We start from the raw sequence: 15,407 nt of genomic DNA, 5'->3' as shown, positions 1-15,407 counted from the left end.
CCCAGATTTATCTGGGTCTTCAGGGATGCCTGGGTGCACTTCCAGCAGACTGGAAATTCCATCATTCAGTCTACAAGGGGAACATCCGTCCTCCTGTCTTCTTCCCATACACTCTCATTTCCAGGTAATTTTAAGTACCTTAGCAAGCTCTTTAAATCTTTTTTTTTTTTAAAATAAGATTTATTTATTTGAAAGGCAAAGAGAGAGAGAGAGAGAGAGAGAGAGAGAGAGAGAGGATTTCCACCTGCTGGTTAACTCTCCAAATGCCTGTAACAGCTGGGGCCAAGCCAGACTGAAATTAGGAGCCAGGAACTCCATCCGGTCTCCCACGTGGGTGGCAGGGATCCAAGTACTTGGCAGTCATCTGCTGTCTCCCTGCTGCATTAGCAGGAAGCTGGATAGGAAGCATGAAGTACCTGAGACTTGAATCAGTCATTCAGATATGGAAGGCTTACCCTGCTGTGCCACAACACCTCTTTATCTCTTGCAAGGAAACAAGTTAGCTGGGATGAAGGGGCGGGGGAGCCCAGCAGGAGAATGAGAACAGGTGAGCACGCAGCCTTCAAGGACTGTAAAATGTCTAAGGCAAGCAGGAAAGGCTTCAATTTCCTGACCATGGTAACTTGGACTAACTTGCACACTTTTCCCCCAGTAGATAAGGTGTGTCCAGGGTGTGGTATGAGGGGCAGAGTTGGGAATCACAGACTGATAGACTAAAACATAAGAGGCAGCAAAGGGAAGTGAACAAGAGATGGATTGGGGGTAAGGACACCTGCGGTTGTCTCTCAGCTCCGCTATTGTGAAGCTAGCTAGCTATGCGAACGTCCGGCCAGCTGTCCACTCTCGGACTCACAGCTTCTTGCTCTGGAAAATGAAGGACTTGAGTTTGACATTCCATATTTCTGCCACCTCTCATCTTCTCTATTTCCAGATGGTAGGAATTGGGCAGGAGATAACTGAAACAGAGTTAGGATGGGACAGACACACCTGTGAGAAACCGAAACTCGGCATGCGGACGGAAGGGCGGGGGAGGGCTTGGACCGCCGCACTGGTTTTAAGGAGGGGAGGAGTCCAGAGCGGCTCTGAAAGGACGTGATCCCTTAGGAGGCATGGTATTGGCCCTGGTGACTTTGACGGGATGTGCCTAGGGGTGCAGGGGCGCCCGCTCAACCTCTCAAAACGGACCCGCCCCCTTCCCAGCAAATCGTAGCTTTCCTCCCCATAATGCACAGCAGCCGCTGCCAAACCACACACTGCAACCGAACTCTACCTAACTCCACCTCTCCAACCGCCGGCATAATTTCCCATTTTTGATTGGCTTTTAAACTGTCACTCAGAGAGATCGCGTATCTGTTGGTTGTTCCCTGCCTACCCGCTTCTTTCCCGTGTAATCTCGCCTCTTTAGGCACTACCCGCCCCCCGAAGCCGATTTCCTTTCTTCTATTGGATAACTGGAATGCCACTTTCCGCGGTGCCAAGATATGATTGGCTGTGCGTGGCAGGGCTGGCGCAGTTACCAGGCAGCGGGCTAGACTGAGGCTAGTTACCACGTCAGTGAGCTGACAGGGAAGGCAGCCGGCTCCACCGCCCGTCCTGGCCAACTCGTTACGGCCGACTGTGTGGTCCCACCCTGACTTCGGCCTCAGCTTGCAGAATACGGGCTCCTTCCCTTTTCCCATCTGCCATCAGAGCCTGGAGAGCCACTCGGAGACGGCTCCGGGGCCGGGGCTGGACATGAGCAGCGGCTGCCGGTCCTGGGACTAGGCCCCGCCATTTTGGATCCGCTGACAGGTCAGCGAAGTCTCTTTCTGGAGTTCCAGTGGCTTGAAGGCCGTCCTGACATCGCGATAGGGAATAAGGGGGAAGGACTTTTAAGTTAAGCGAGCCAGTGTGGGATAAGGGCGTAGCGGGCAGGAATAAAGCGAGAAAGGGGTTGTTGTGGGAGGGAACTGAGAGGCGTGCAGGGGGCAAAGGTCAGGCCCCTGCGGCAGGAGAGGCACTTTCAGCTCAGACTTTTTGCTCCCTTGCGAGTGCCTGAATCCTTTCTGTTTTCCCTTGCTTACCCCAGCCTTCAGCTCCTCTATTCTGGAGCTCTCTGTATTCTAAAGAGCCCAGCCCTCAAAAGCTGAAAGTAATCTAAGGAGCATCGTGCTTAATTTTAAGGGTTAGATTTTAGACCTTAGATATGCGTCTCCCCAGATTCTGTAGAGTGTCCACTTCTGTAGTGAACATCTCTTGTTCACTTCCTGTCAACACACCTGAATGGCTTCATTAATACTGGGTGGAGAGCCAGTGCAACCTAGACTCAGAAGACGTGTGGAAGGGTTAAGGTCAGCAGCAGGTAGAACTGGGCTATGAGAGGTTTTCCTCCTACAGGCCAGCTCAACTGCCAGACTTGTTGTGTAGATAAACCCTGGGATTATCTGCCGGGCCTGTTTCTTCCTTTAAACGATCTTCTACAGGAATTCTCTTCTGGTGTATGTTTGGGTTGGCATTTCCGCTGGAGATCTCTTCACTTGACCGAAGGAGATGGTTTAGTCACAAGGAAACCTTTCTGTTATGCCGTATTTGACCAAGGGCAGAGAGGGATTTGAGTACTGGCAAAGTCTGATACTCACGGCCTATTGTTGATAGTGGGCAAAAAGAGTCATGAGAGATGTTTAGCTAATTGTGGTAGGGTCAGGGCAGCAGAATGAGTGATGGAATCAAAGCCCAAACGGTGTAGTTTATAGTGCTGTGATGACCTTTGAGAAAACTCTGTGTTGTAAAGCTGTGAAAGTTCACCAAGAGTAGAGTACTTTTAGAAATGATGAATGGTATGGATAGTGTTTTTAAGTGGACAGTGTAGAAATTTATGTGCCCTTTAATTCAGGTATGAAAGGCACTTCTCTAGGCCCTGTGGAAGATACAAGAGAAAGGGTCTGCTTTGGGATCACTCAGTTCATGCATTTCTTAAAAGTAGTAGCATTTATGAGTATTTGCTTATGTAGAGCGTGTAGTGGGGTTAAAAGCAGGATCTGCCTAATGCCTTTCAGCATGTTGTGGGTACTCAGTGTTATCTGTACCTAGGAATAGTTTTAGTATGTGCTCAGGACTTGCGGCCTACTTCTGGCCTGGCAGTCAGAAATGCTTTTTCACTTTTGTGTGATGAGGTAGTAATAAGGAGATTGAAACCTCATACTGTTAAATAGAAAACTTATCTACCTAGGATCTTAAAATGACTGAGCTCGATTTCTCCTACCTAATTCCCTTTGCTCTCGTGACTTTGTGTGTGTGTGTATGTGTGTGTGTGAAGAAGGGATAACACTTAGAGTTTACATTTCTCAATATTAAAATAAGTAGGATGGAGTGGTATAGGAAATTATTTAGCGCTGATTTTAACTGGCTGATCTAAGTTGCAGAACTTCCAAAAAGATATCTGGAAGTGACAGATGAGATGACACAGCCCAGGAGGTACACAGGTTGGATGGGTCTGCGTTGGTCACCTGGGCCACTGCCCTGTTGAGTTGATATGCTCTGCATAATAGGCGATCTGGTCTCTGGGTAGATGGTGTGAGTAATCCAGCATTTTTCTGAAAGTGACTTAAGAAGCATCGGATTTCCTCGTTGTTTAGTTAAAAAGTCATTTTCTAGATAGCATTCATTCTAGATAGAAATGATTTTCCAGACAGAAATAATTTAACCTCCCACCCACAAATCAGAAATTTGTCCTTTCTTCAAGACTTGTATTTGAGCTTATTTTTAAAAAAGATTTAATGTAAAAAATGTAAAAATTATTCTAATACTTGTGCATTTTTATGGGGTACTGTGTGAATCTCAATACATGTGTACAGTGTAAACTGGTCACATCTGGCAAGTAGCATTTCATTGCCTTGGCTTTTTTTTTTTTTTTTTTTTTTTTAATGTTTAGAGCCCGTCAGCTTGTCTCTTCCAGTTCCTTATACAGGAGATAATACGTTATTGTGAACTGTAGTCACCCCTCTGTGCTGTGGAACACTAGAACCTATTCTATCTAACTGTGTTTTGGTACCTTTTATCTGCCCTCACCAACCCACCCTGCCAGATTTTTTTTTTTTTTTTAAGTTTTATTTATCTAAAGGCAGAGCTACAGAGAGAGAGAGAGGTCTTCCATCTGCTGGCTCACTCCTCAGACGGTCACAATGGCCAGAGCTGCACTGATCCGAAGCCAGGAACCTCCTCTGGGCCTTCAGGGTGGGTGCAGGGGCCCAAGGACTTGGACCATCTTCCACTGCCCTCCCAGGCCATAGCAGAGAGCTGGACTGGAAGTGGAGCAGCCGGGACTCAAACTGGCGCCCATATGGGATGCTGGTACTGCAAGTGGCGGCCCTATCCGCTATGCCACAGCGCTGGCCCCCAGCTTCTTTTTAATGGTGGCTGTAGAGAGAGAGAGTTCCTTCAGTTTTGACAGTGATGTTTTTTGGCACAATAGGAACTCAAGTTATAGACACATCTCTTCAGTAGGTGGGCACCAACCCCAGTTTTAGCTCACAGTTCTCAAGAGCTCCACTACTGTTTCACTTCTCTATGTTTCAAAAGTTAGGATGACTGCCACTTTTAAATAATAACTTCATTGATAGGGTACTTAAACTGCCAGCTGTGGGTAGAGAGGAATAAAACAGTTCCTGCTTTTGAGCAGACTAACTATATTTGTAGAGTATTCACCAGAAGTATCATCCCAGCCTTTGTACACCACTTCTAATTGATTGATCACACTTGATCCCTGTGGCTCAGTGTGACTGATTACAGTGATTCTGCTGTTGGGCTCATGGTGGAGTTGAATTGAAGAGAGAAGGGGAGGTTCATTTTACCCCTGTAAGAGCTAGGTAAATTTAGTAGGCTGCTATTCATCTTTTATTCTTACTTTTTTCTCTATTTTAGTGTGTTCAACTTTAGTTGTTTAATTGAATGAGAAGATAATAGAGTGATGTGCTGATTTCAAGCCCCAGTGGCAAGTAGAAGTGATCATGGAAGTAATTTGTTCCAGTAGCAGTGAAAGTGATTGTAGAAGCAATAGTAGCATAAATGATCATGGCTGTATGATGGCAAAGTAATGAGTTGCCATTTTATAAGCCAGGGGTTATAAGCTGAAATGCCTAAGTATCCCACAAGTAATGTAAACGAGTGGAGTGAGTCAGGTGGGAGTGTGGTTAAAATAGTGCACTGAAGGACTGTGCCCTTGTTTTAAGGAGGCAGCTACTGTGTGTTCAATAGATGTTATCACTGAGAGTGTAGGCACAGCCTGAACAGACTTCCTATTTTTCAGAAGCTTGAAATCCAGATCAATGTGCTTTTTAATTATTGGCAACTAGTTAAATTTTTTGGCAAACTTTTTGCAGACCAAAAAAAAAGTATGTCTGTGGACTGGCGTCTGCCTGATGGCCACTGAATGATAATGCCTGATATACAAGATGGGCAGGCCTTAGGAGACATAATCACTGCCATTCTTCCTATGTGTAATCAGACTTGACTTTTTCTTTCTTTTTTTTTTTTTTTTAAGAAATATGGTAGTTCTACTTTCATGCTTTTTTTTTTTTTAAAATTTATTTATTTTACTTGAAAGTCACAGTTACACAGAGAGAAGGAGAGATGGGAGGGGGTGTCTTCCATCCATTGGTTCACTCTTCAATTGGCTGCAATGGCCAGAGCTGTGCCAATCCGAAGCTAGGAGCTTCTTCCGGGTCTCCCACGCGGGTGCAGGAGTCCAAGGACTTGGGCCGTCTTCTGCTGATTTCCCAGGCCATAGCAGAGAGCTGGATCGAAAGTGGAGGAGCTGGGTCTAGAACCAGCGCTCATGTGGGATGCTGGCACTTCAGGCTAGGGCTTTAACCTGCTGTGTCACCGTGCCAGCCCCAGACTTAACTTTCTTTGTTTTGCTTTGCTGTCATTCTTACACATTGGGCACCTTGAATGGTTGAAATATGAGAAAGATACTTTGTTTCATTTTTCATCTCCAGACAGGCAGAAGAAACATCTTTATACTTCAGTGGCTTGCCTTTCACCTGTACTTCTTCCCTTGCATGCTGCTGTTTTTTTAATGAAATTTAAAAAAAATTTTTTTAGATTTACTTACTTATTTGAGAGGCAGAGTTATAGACAGAGAGAGGGAGAGACAGAGAGGTCTTCCATCTGCTGGTTCACTCCCAAAATAGCTGCAAGGGCCAGAGCTGGGCTGATGAACCCAGGAGCCAGGAGATTCCAGGTCTTCCACGCAGGTGCAGGAGCCCAAGCACTTGGGCCATCTTCCACTGCCTTCCCAGGCCATTAGCAGAGAACTAGATTGGAAGAGGAGCAGTTGGGTCATGCACTGGTGCCCATAGGGGATGCTGGTGCCGCAGGCGGAGGCTTAACGTACCATGCTACAGCACCAGCCTGCACACACAGTTTTTTAGGTAGTCAGAGTCTCAAGACAGAGAAGATGGCATGGCAGAGCTTAGCTATACTGGTCACCTGATTAGCAGGTCTGGGAGGATTTTCCAGTCTTGCTCTGTCAGGGCATCAACTTTTTTTTTTGGTTTGACTTTCTCTTACCTCCACCCTTTGAGTAAATTTCTTGAGTCCACTAGATTGTTTACTAGTAAAGTTATTAGCACAGAACTATGGTGTATTCCTTGGCTGGCTCTGGAAGTGTTGTAAGCTCAGTCTCTTGAGCACCTCTTTGGGCTAGTCAAGGGAGTGAGCGTATATAAACATTGGAAAGGTCCATTGAGAGTCATTCAGCTCCCTGGTGCCATCTACCCTTCCAGAAAGCCTATCACAATTTTCTTGGTTCATAGGTCTGTGTTACACCAGGACATTATGGGGGGAAAAAAAAAGAGTCTGTTGGAGAATCTTAAGGGCAACTTGTAGAAGGAAAAACTTACATAGGATTTGGAGGGACTTAACTCAGTTTCTCTTTCTTAATTTCCTAAGCCCTCCTAAAGAAAGAGAGAGGCTGGCGCCATGGCTCAATAGGCTAATCCTCCGCCTGTGGCGCCGGCACACCGCGTTCTAGTCCTGGTTGGTGCACCGGATTCTGTCCCAGTGGCCCCTCTTCCAGACCAGCTCTCTGCTGTGGCCCGGAGTGCAGTGGAGGATGGCCCAAGTGCTGGGCCCTGCACCCGCATGGGAGACCAGGAGAAGCACCTGGCTCCTGCCTTCAGATCAGCGCGGTGCGCCGGCTGCAGCACACCGGCTGTGGCGGCCATTGGAGGGTGAACCAACGGCAAAAGGAAGACCTTTCTTTCTGTCTCTCTTTCTCTCTGACTGTCCACTCTGCCTGTGGGGGGGGAAAAAAAAAGAAGAGAGAATGTGTGTGTGTGTGTGTGTGTTGGGAGGAGGAAGGATAGTACTTAAAGTTTACATTTATTGATTTAAAATAAGCAAGATCAAAAATTTAAAAAATGAAGTAAGTGGAATGGAATGGTATACTAATAGCAGCTCTTTCAGTACATTTTATCCTGATTTATAATTAAATAATAGCTACTTAGAAGCAAAGAAAATAAAACATACACATATATGAGGACTTGACAGTTACACAAAGAATTATATTATTTCACAGAAAAAATGTGAGTGTGCAAGTAACATTTGAGGACGCATCAAGATGGAGGCAGGTGTTGTGGTGCAATGGATTAAGCGGCTGCTTAGGATGCCCACATCAGAGAGTCTGGGATCGAGTCCTGCCTATGGTCCAGTTTCCTGCTAATGTTCCTGTCAGGCAGCAGATGTTGACTCAAGCGCTTGAGTCCCTGCCATCCACGTGGGAGACCTGAATGGAGTTCCTAGCTCCTGGCTTTGTATTGGCTCTGCCCTGGCTGTAGTGGGCATTTAGGGAGTGAACCAGCAGATGGTTCCCTCTCCCTCTCCCTCTCCCTCTCCCCCTCCCCCCTCCCTTCCCCCTTCCCCCTTTCCTTCTCCCTCTCCCTCTCCCCCTCCCCCTCCGCCTCTCCCTGTTACTCTGTCTTTAGAATAAATAAATAAATAAATAAATATATATTTAAATTTTTGACAGGCAGAGTGGACAGTGAGAGAGAGAGACAGAGAGAAAGGTCTTCCTTTTTGCCTTTGATTCACCCTCCAATGGTTGCTGCGGCCGGTGCATCGCGCTGATCCAAAGGCAGGAGCCAGGTGCTTCTCCTGGTCTCCCATGCGGGTGCAGGGCCCAAGGACTTGGGCCATCCTCCTCTGCACTCCCGGGCCATAGCAGAGAGCTGGCCTGGAAGAGGGGCAACCGGGATAGAATCCGGCGCCCTGACCGGGATTGGAACCCTGTGTGCTGGCGCTGCAAGGCGGAGGATTAGTCTGTTGAGCCACGGCGCCGGCCAATAAATATTTTTAAAATAAATAAATTTTTAAAATAAAATAAATCTTTTAAGAAAATATTTATTTATTCATTTGAAAGGCTGAGTTACAGAGAGACAGAGGCAGAAAGAGAGAGAGAGGTCTTCCATCCACTGGTTCACTCCCCAAATGGCCGCAATGGCCGGAGCTGGGCCAATCTGATACCAGGAGCTTCTTCCAGGTCTTCCATGCAGGTGCAGGGGCCCAAGGACTTAGGCCATCTTTACTGCTTTTCCAGGTCATAGCAGGGAGCTGGATCGGAAGTAGGGCAGCTGGGACTCGAACTGGTGCCCATGTGGGATGCTGGCACTGTATATAGCAGCTTAACTTACTGTGCTACAAGCCAGACACTCACTCAGGTTTTTAAAATCATTTTTGTTTGTGTCAGGCATTGGGAACAAAATCCCAATAAATCAGATATTCATAGATTTGTAGTAGAGATATATAATTATAAATCAGGATAAGATGTATTGAAATAGCACCATGTACAAAGTGTTATGGGTGACTAGAAAGGGATACTAATACTGTCTGGAGAATGAGTTGGCTAGAGAAGACTTCACAGATCAAGTATTATCAGAAAAATAGCTAACATGTATTAGGGTTGTTTTTTTTTTTTAATATCTATTTTATCTGAAAGAGTTACAGAGAGAGGTAGAGACAGAGAGATAGGTCTTCCATCTGCTGGTTCACTCCCCAGATGGCCACAACGGCCAGAGCTGCACCGATCCAAAGCCAGTAGCCAGGAGCTTCTTCCAGGACTCCCACATGGGTGCAGGGACCCAAGGACTTGGGCTATCTTTCACTGCTTTCCCAGGCCATAGCAGAGAGCTGGATCGGAAGAGGAGCAGCCGGGACCAGAACCGGCACCCATATGGGATGTTGGCGCTTCAGGCCAGGGCTTTAACCTGCTGTGCCACAGTGTTGGCCCCATGTATTAGGTTTTAATATCCCAGGTACTGTACTAGGTGAGACCTTATTTAGGTCTCACAAGAAACTCATGAGGAGATATTATTATTATTTTTAATAGAGAAATGTAAACTGAGGCCCAGAGAGGCTAAGTAACATGGCTGAGATCATGTAGTTATTAACAGTGTGGATTGGAGCTCAAGTCTGTCTTGACTCTAAAGCCTGTTCTTGTAACTATTGTGTCTTTTATTTATTTATTTTTAAAGATTTATTTTTTTGAGAGGCAGAGAGCGAGGTCCTTCATCCGCCGGTTCATTCTCCAAATGGCTGCAATGGCTGGAGCTGGGTCAATCCAAAGCCAGGAGCTTTCTTTGGGTTCCCCACCTGGGTGCAGGTGCCCAAGCACCCGTGCCATCTTCCACTGCCTTCCCAGGCCATTAGCAGAGAGCTCGATCAGAAGTGGTGCAGCCCAACCTCAACTGGCATCCACATGGGGTACAGCACTTCAAGTAGAGACTTAATCTATTATGCCACAATGCTAGTCCCACTACTGTGTCTTTTGACTGCTTCATTGACTTGGATTGACTTCATTGACATGGATTGAGTAAAGGTTTATTTACCAGGTGGACAAGAGTAAGCTTTCCAAATAGAAAGGGAACAGCATTCACAAAGGCTGGTAGCAAAGACTATGACTTCAAAAAGGAGGAATTTTTCATGGTGTATTTTATATATACAAATAATATTTATAACATATGGGGTACCAGTACCCCAAAACACCTTAAAAAAAAAGCAGAACTTAGGGGCGGGCATTGTGGCAAAGCAGGGAAAGTTGTTGTATGCAGTGCTGGCATCCTGTATGGGCATTGGTTTGTGTCCCTGTCACTCCACTTCCCATCCAGCTCCCTGCTAATGGTTTTGGGAAAAGCAGTGGAAGATAGCCCAACTGCTTGGGTCCCTGCCACACACGTGGAGAGATCTGGAAGAAACTCTTGGCTCCTGACTTTGGCCTGGCCCAGTCTTGACAGTTGTGGCCATCTTGGGAGTGAACCAGTGAATGAAAGATCTTTCTCTCCTCTTTCTTTAACTCTTTCAAATGAAATAAATAAATCTTTATTTAAAAAAATCAAAACCAGAACATCACCAATACTGAGGCTACAGGTGCATATTCCCTTCCTCGTTAGTCCCCCCACCAGACCCTTGTCACTTGTCAAAATTCTAACTTTTTTGTGAATTTCTCTGGAGTATAGTCCTAGAAGTAGAATTGCTGAGATATACGAATGATATGAAACTCTTAACTTTTCAAGCTAATGTGAAATTGTATTCCAACTGGTTATTCAGTTTAGATACTCTCCAGGTACTTGGTCTCCATTTTTACCAACTCTTAGTATTGTCAGATTTAAAAGTTTTTGCTATTTTGGGACTATAAAATTGTATCTCATTATAATCTTATTTTGTAGTATTTCTGATGAAACTAGTAATTTAATAAATTTATTTGCTGTTTGTATTTCCTATCTGTGAAATTCCTATATTATTCATGTCTTGCTAATTTGGCAATGGCATTATATATATATTTCTTATAGTTTTGTAGCAGTTATTAAGTCTGCTGGATATTTCTCCTTTTTTAGTTAGATGTGTTATAAATGCTTTCTACCAGTTTGTGACTTATTTTTTCCCCCTTTTATGGTGTCTTTTAAATAAACATAATGTTAACATAGTTGAATTCACCAACTTTTATTTTAGGGTCTGTGTTTTTTTTAATTTAATTTACTTATTTGAAAGAGTTACAGAGAGAGGGAGTGACAGAGACAGAGGTCTTCCATCTGCTGGTTTACTCCCCAAATGGCTGCAACAACTTATCTGAAGCCAGGAGCCAGGTGCTTCTCCTGGTCTCCCATGTGGGTGCAGGGCCCAGCACTTGGGCTATCCTCCACTGCACTCCGGGCCACAGCAGAAAGCTGGTCTGGAAGAGGGGCCACTGGGACAGAATCCGGCGCCCCAACCGGGACTAGAACCTGGTGTGCCAGCACCGCAGGCGGAGGATTAGCCTATTGAGCCGCAGCGCTGGCCATTTATATTATTTTTTTAAAAATATATATTTATTTGAAAGGCAGAGAAGGAGAGACAGAGAAAGAAATCCACTGGTTCACTCCCCAGGTGGCTGCAATGACCTGGCCTGGGCCAGGCTGGAACTCTATCTGAGTTTCTTATGTGGGTGGCAGGGACCCAAATATTTGAGCCATCTGTTGCTGCTTCCCTGGGCACATTAGCAGGATAATAGATGGGAAGTGGAGCAGCCGGGACTTGAAGTGGCACCCATATGAGATCCCCCATCATAGGCAGCAGCTTAACCTGCTGCACCACAGTGCCAGCCCAGTATATTCTTTATAATGTCTCCTTCTGATCCCTAAAATATTTTTTTTACAATCATGGATATTTGATATGTAATTTGAATATGTACTGAATAGTAACTATTGAAGAACCTCTGTGATATGTCTTCCATTTGCTTTTCTGGCTTTTCTACTCATTATTCCCTTAAGATTGATGTTCCAGCCCGGAATAAGCATAATCCCCTAAGTACATGCTGAAATTTCCTACTATGGGCTTTACTTTTGCCATTCCCTCTTTATATATGTAGGTATTTTAAATCTTTTGTTTGCCTTTTCCAAGCCTTCCACCAGAAAGTTTCTTTGCATCGCTACTGTAATACTATGTATGACTCATGTATTGGAGACATGTATTTGTGTGTATATATATATTTTAAAAGATTTATTTGTTTATTTGAAAGGCAGAGTTAGAGAGAGAGAAAGAGGAGAGACAGAGACAGATCTTTCATTTGCTGGTTTACTCCCCAAATGTTTCCAATGGCCAGGGCTGGGCCAGGCTAAAGCCAGGAGCCTGGAGTTTCTTCCGAATCTCCCATGTGGGTGCAGGGGCCCAAGCACTTGGGCCATCTTCTGCTGCTTTCCCAGGTGCATTAGCAGGAAGCTGGGTTGGAAGTGGGGCAGCCAGGACTGGAACTGGCGCCCATATGGTATGCTGGCCCTGCAGATGGTGGCTAACCTGTTGTGCCACAGTGCCAGCCCTATATCTGTGTTATCGGTTCCACTAGATTATTAATCCCTTCTGGGATGTCTAGTGGGTGAGTAAGAACTTGTATAACTGTGCCTAGTTTGCTTAGCATGTGCTAAGTAATATGGGATTGAAAGAAGTGAATGTGAGTTAATTAACTTTGATTAGGGCTTGCAATCATTTGCACATGGAATAGTACAACTACTTTTCTGAAGATCTTATTTACTTTTGTAAGTTAACTGAAATCTAAAAATAACAAGTAGTATACGTCTGTGGCCCAATATTCAAAAGATATAAAGGAACAAACAGAAAAAAGTAAATCTTCCTCTCACCCCCGTGCCCAGTCACCCAGTTCCCCAGTCAAGCAGTTTCTTTCCCTGGAGACAACCTATTAGCAATTTCTTACAAGTCACTCCACATACCTGGAGCATATTCATTGTGCCTGTGTAATTTAAATACAGAAAGATACTAGGAGAGAATTTAAAAAAAACGGTGTTGTGGTGTAGCCAGTGAAGCCGCTGCCTGCAACGCCATCCCTTGTGGGTGCTGGTTGAGTCTTGGCTATTCCACTTCTGGTCAGGCCCCTTGCTAATGGCCTAGGAAAGCAGTGGAAGATGGCCCAAGTGCTTGGGTCCCTGCACCCATGTGAGGGACCCAGAAGAAGCTCTGGCTACTGGTTTTGGCCTGGCCCAGTACTGGTCATTGTGACCATTGATGGAGTGAACCAGCAGATGGAATACCTCTCTCTTTAACTCTGCCTTTCAAATAAATACAATACATCTTAAAAAAAAAATGTGTTGTATTTATTTGAAAGCTGGAGCATCAGTGAGAGAGCAAGAGAGAGACAGAGAGAGTGACAGAGACAAATGGAGTGCTTTTCCTAGACTATTAGCAAGGAGCTAGATCAGAAGTGGAGCAGCAGCTGGGACTCAAATGGGTACCCATGTGGGGTGCCAGCACTGCAGGCAGAGGCTTAACCTTCTGTGCCACAGTGCTGGCCCCCAAATCATTTTTGCGCTTGATCTTAGTCAAAAGATAGAGAAGTGATCCCCAAATCATTTTTATAAAAGAGTATTTGAAAGGCAGAGATCTTCCACCCACTGGTTCACTGCCTAAATGCCTGTAACAGCCAGTGCTGTACCAGGTCAGAGCCAGTATCCAGGAACTCCATTTGCTTCTCCCATATAGGTGACAGGAATCCAAGTACTTGGGTCCTCATCTGCTCCTTCTCCGGCACATTAGTAGGAATCTGCATTGGAAATGGAACAACCAGGACTTGAACCAGCACTCCAATACAGTTTGCCAGTGTTGCAAGTGGCCGACCAATTTGCTGCACACCACGCCTGCTTCCACCCCTCATTTTTTAATCTGTCTTCTGTTTGTTGAGTCTTCTACTCCTTGAAGAGATCATTAGTGTATGTTGTCATCATTGAGCCTTCTCAGAAGAGAATGTGGTGTTTTAGGTCATTATATTCCTAGAGTGTTAGGAGTTCGATGGTCTTTGTCTTCTGAGACTAACCTAGTCATTTCCTTAAATTGTCATTAATGCAAATATTGCCTTGTGTTGGATTCTTTTATGGATTGGGGGAAATGTTGTGGGCCTGAATAAAATTGTACTGAGTGTTTTTTTTTCTTTTCCTTTATACTGATGGTTTTTATATTTTTACTTTCTAGGGGTCCTTATCTTATGCAAATTACACAAATGGAACTTCTTGTAGAGAGTATATTTTTCCCAAAATCTCTGACTATATCTCAGTTTTGTTTTAGGCCCTACTACGCTGTATAAATGCCTCAAAGGCAGAAATTATGTTTTATCTCTTCTGCTGTTATTAATGTTTAATTATATTGATAGCACAGTAATACATTCTCCTTATAAAAATTAAAATATTACAGATAAATATTTTCTGATTGCATCCTGATGTCACAACACCTTCTCCAGAGATACTGATCATTATGAGTTTGATACATCTACTTAGACCTTTTATTCTGTATTTGCGTATCTGTATGTGTATCTATACAAAATTTTAACTTGTCAACATGAGTGATTCAAAAATATTTCAAGGGGAAAGGGCAAATTACAGAAGAATATGTATCTCATTTATATAAAGTATAAAAGTACAGAATATTACTGAATATTTTAAATGTGTATCAATGAAGTAAAAATATAAAACAATAAAGGATTTAGTAAACATCAGACTTTTTTTTCTTTTTTTGTAAGTTTAAATAATTCTATTTTTGAAAAGATTTATTTACTTATTTGAAACACAGAGTTACATAGAGAGGCAGAGGCAGAGAGAGATGTTCCATCTGCTGGTTCACTCCCCAAATAGCTGCAATGGCTGGAGTTGGCCTCTCAGGAGTTTCTTCTAAGTCTCCCATATGGGTGGTAGGGGCTCAAGCACTTGGATCATCTTCCACTGCTTTCCCAGGCACATTAGCAGGGAGCTGGATCAGAAGTAGAGCAGCTGGAACACAAACTGGTGCCCATATGGTACTGCAGGAGGCGGTTTTACCTGCTATTCCATTGTACCGGCCCCATCATATTTTTCTTTCTTTTTTTTTTAACTTTTATTTAATGAATATAAATTTCCAAAGTACAGCTTATGGATTACAATGGCTTCCCCCTCCCATAACTTCTCTCCCACCCGCAACCCTCCCATCTCCTGCTCCCTCTCCCCTTCCATTCACATCAAGATTCATTTTCAATTCTCTTTAAACATCAGACTTTTGAAAACTGGTAGTTAAGGGCAAAAGAGAGGAGGATCTTACATTAGGGAGGTCCTTGGAGGCTTCATTCCAGCTGGGAATTGGCTCTCATTTTACTCCATATTTTAAAAAACAGAAATCTTAATGTTTTTTGCAAGGTGGATTAGTTGCTTGATGTTTACATACATGGTAACATATAGTCATTTACTACAATTTTTTTCATTTTACAATATATATGAATTCTTTCCATGTCTTTTTTTTTTTTTTTTTTTTTTTTTTGACAGAGTGGATAGTGAGAGAGAGAGAGACAGAGAGAAAGGTCTTCCTTTTTGCCGTTGGTTCACCCTCCAATGGCCGCTGTGGCCGGCGCATCTCGCTGATCCGAAGCC

At 44.2% G+C, this 15,407-nt stretch overlaps 1 protein-coding gene across 3 annotated transcripts in view; it reads left to right on the top strand.

Annotated features, from left to right (window-relative positions):
• The first annotated feature begins 1,533 nt into the window (after nucleotides 1-1,533).
• Nucleotides 1,534-15,407, top strand: part of GBF1 (golgi brefeldin A resistant guanine nucleotide exchange factor 1) — a 152,875-nt gene continuing 139,001 nt past the window's right edge. For all 3 annotated transcript variants that reach the window (XM_062213932.1, XM_062213931.1, XM_062213930.1), the window contains exon 1: nucleotides 1,534-1,791. The gene's annotated coding sequence lies outside the window, so the exon portion shown is untranslated. The remainder of the gene's footprint in view (nucleotides 1,792-15,407) is intronic.

Source organism: Lepus europaeus, chromosome 17, assembly GCF_033115175.1.
Source record: "Lepus europaeus isolate LE1 chromosome 17, mLepTim1.pri, whole genome shotgun sequence".
Lineage (NCBI taxonomy): Eukaryota > Metazoa > Chordata > Mammalia > Lagomorpha > Leporidae > Lepus > Lepus europaeus.
Note: the sequence above shows the minus strand (reverse complement) of the source record. Positions and strands in the feature narration are given on the sequence as shown.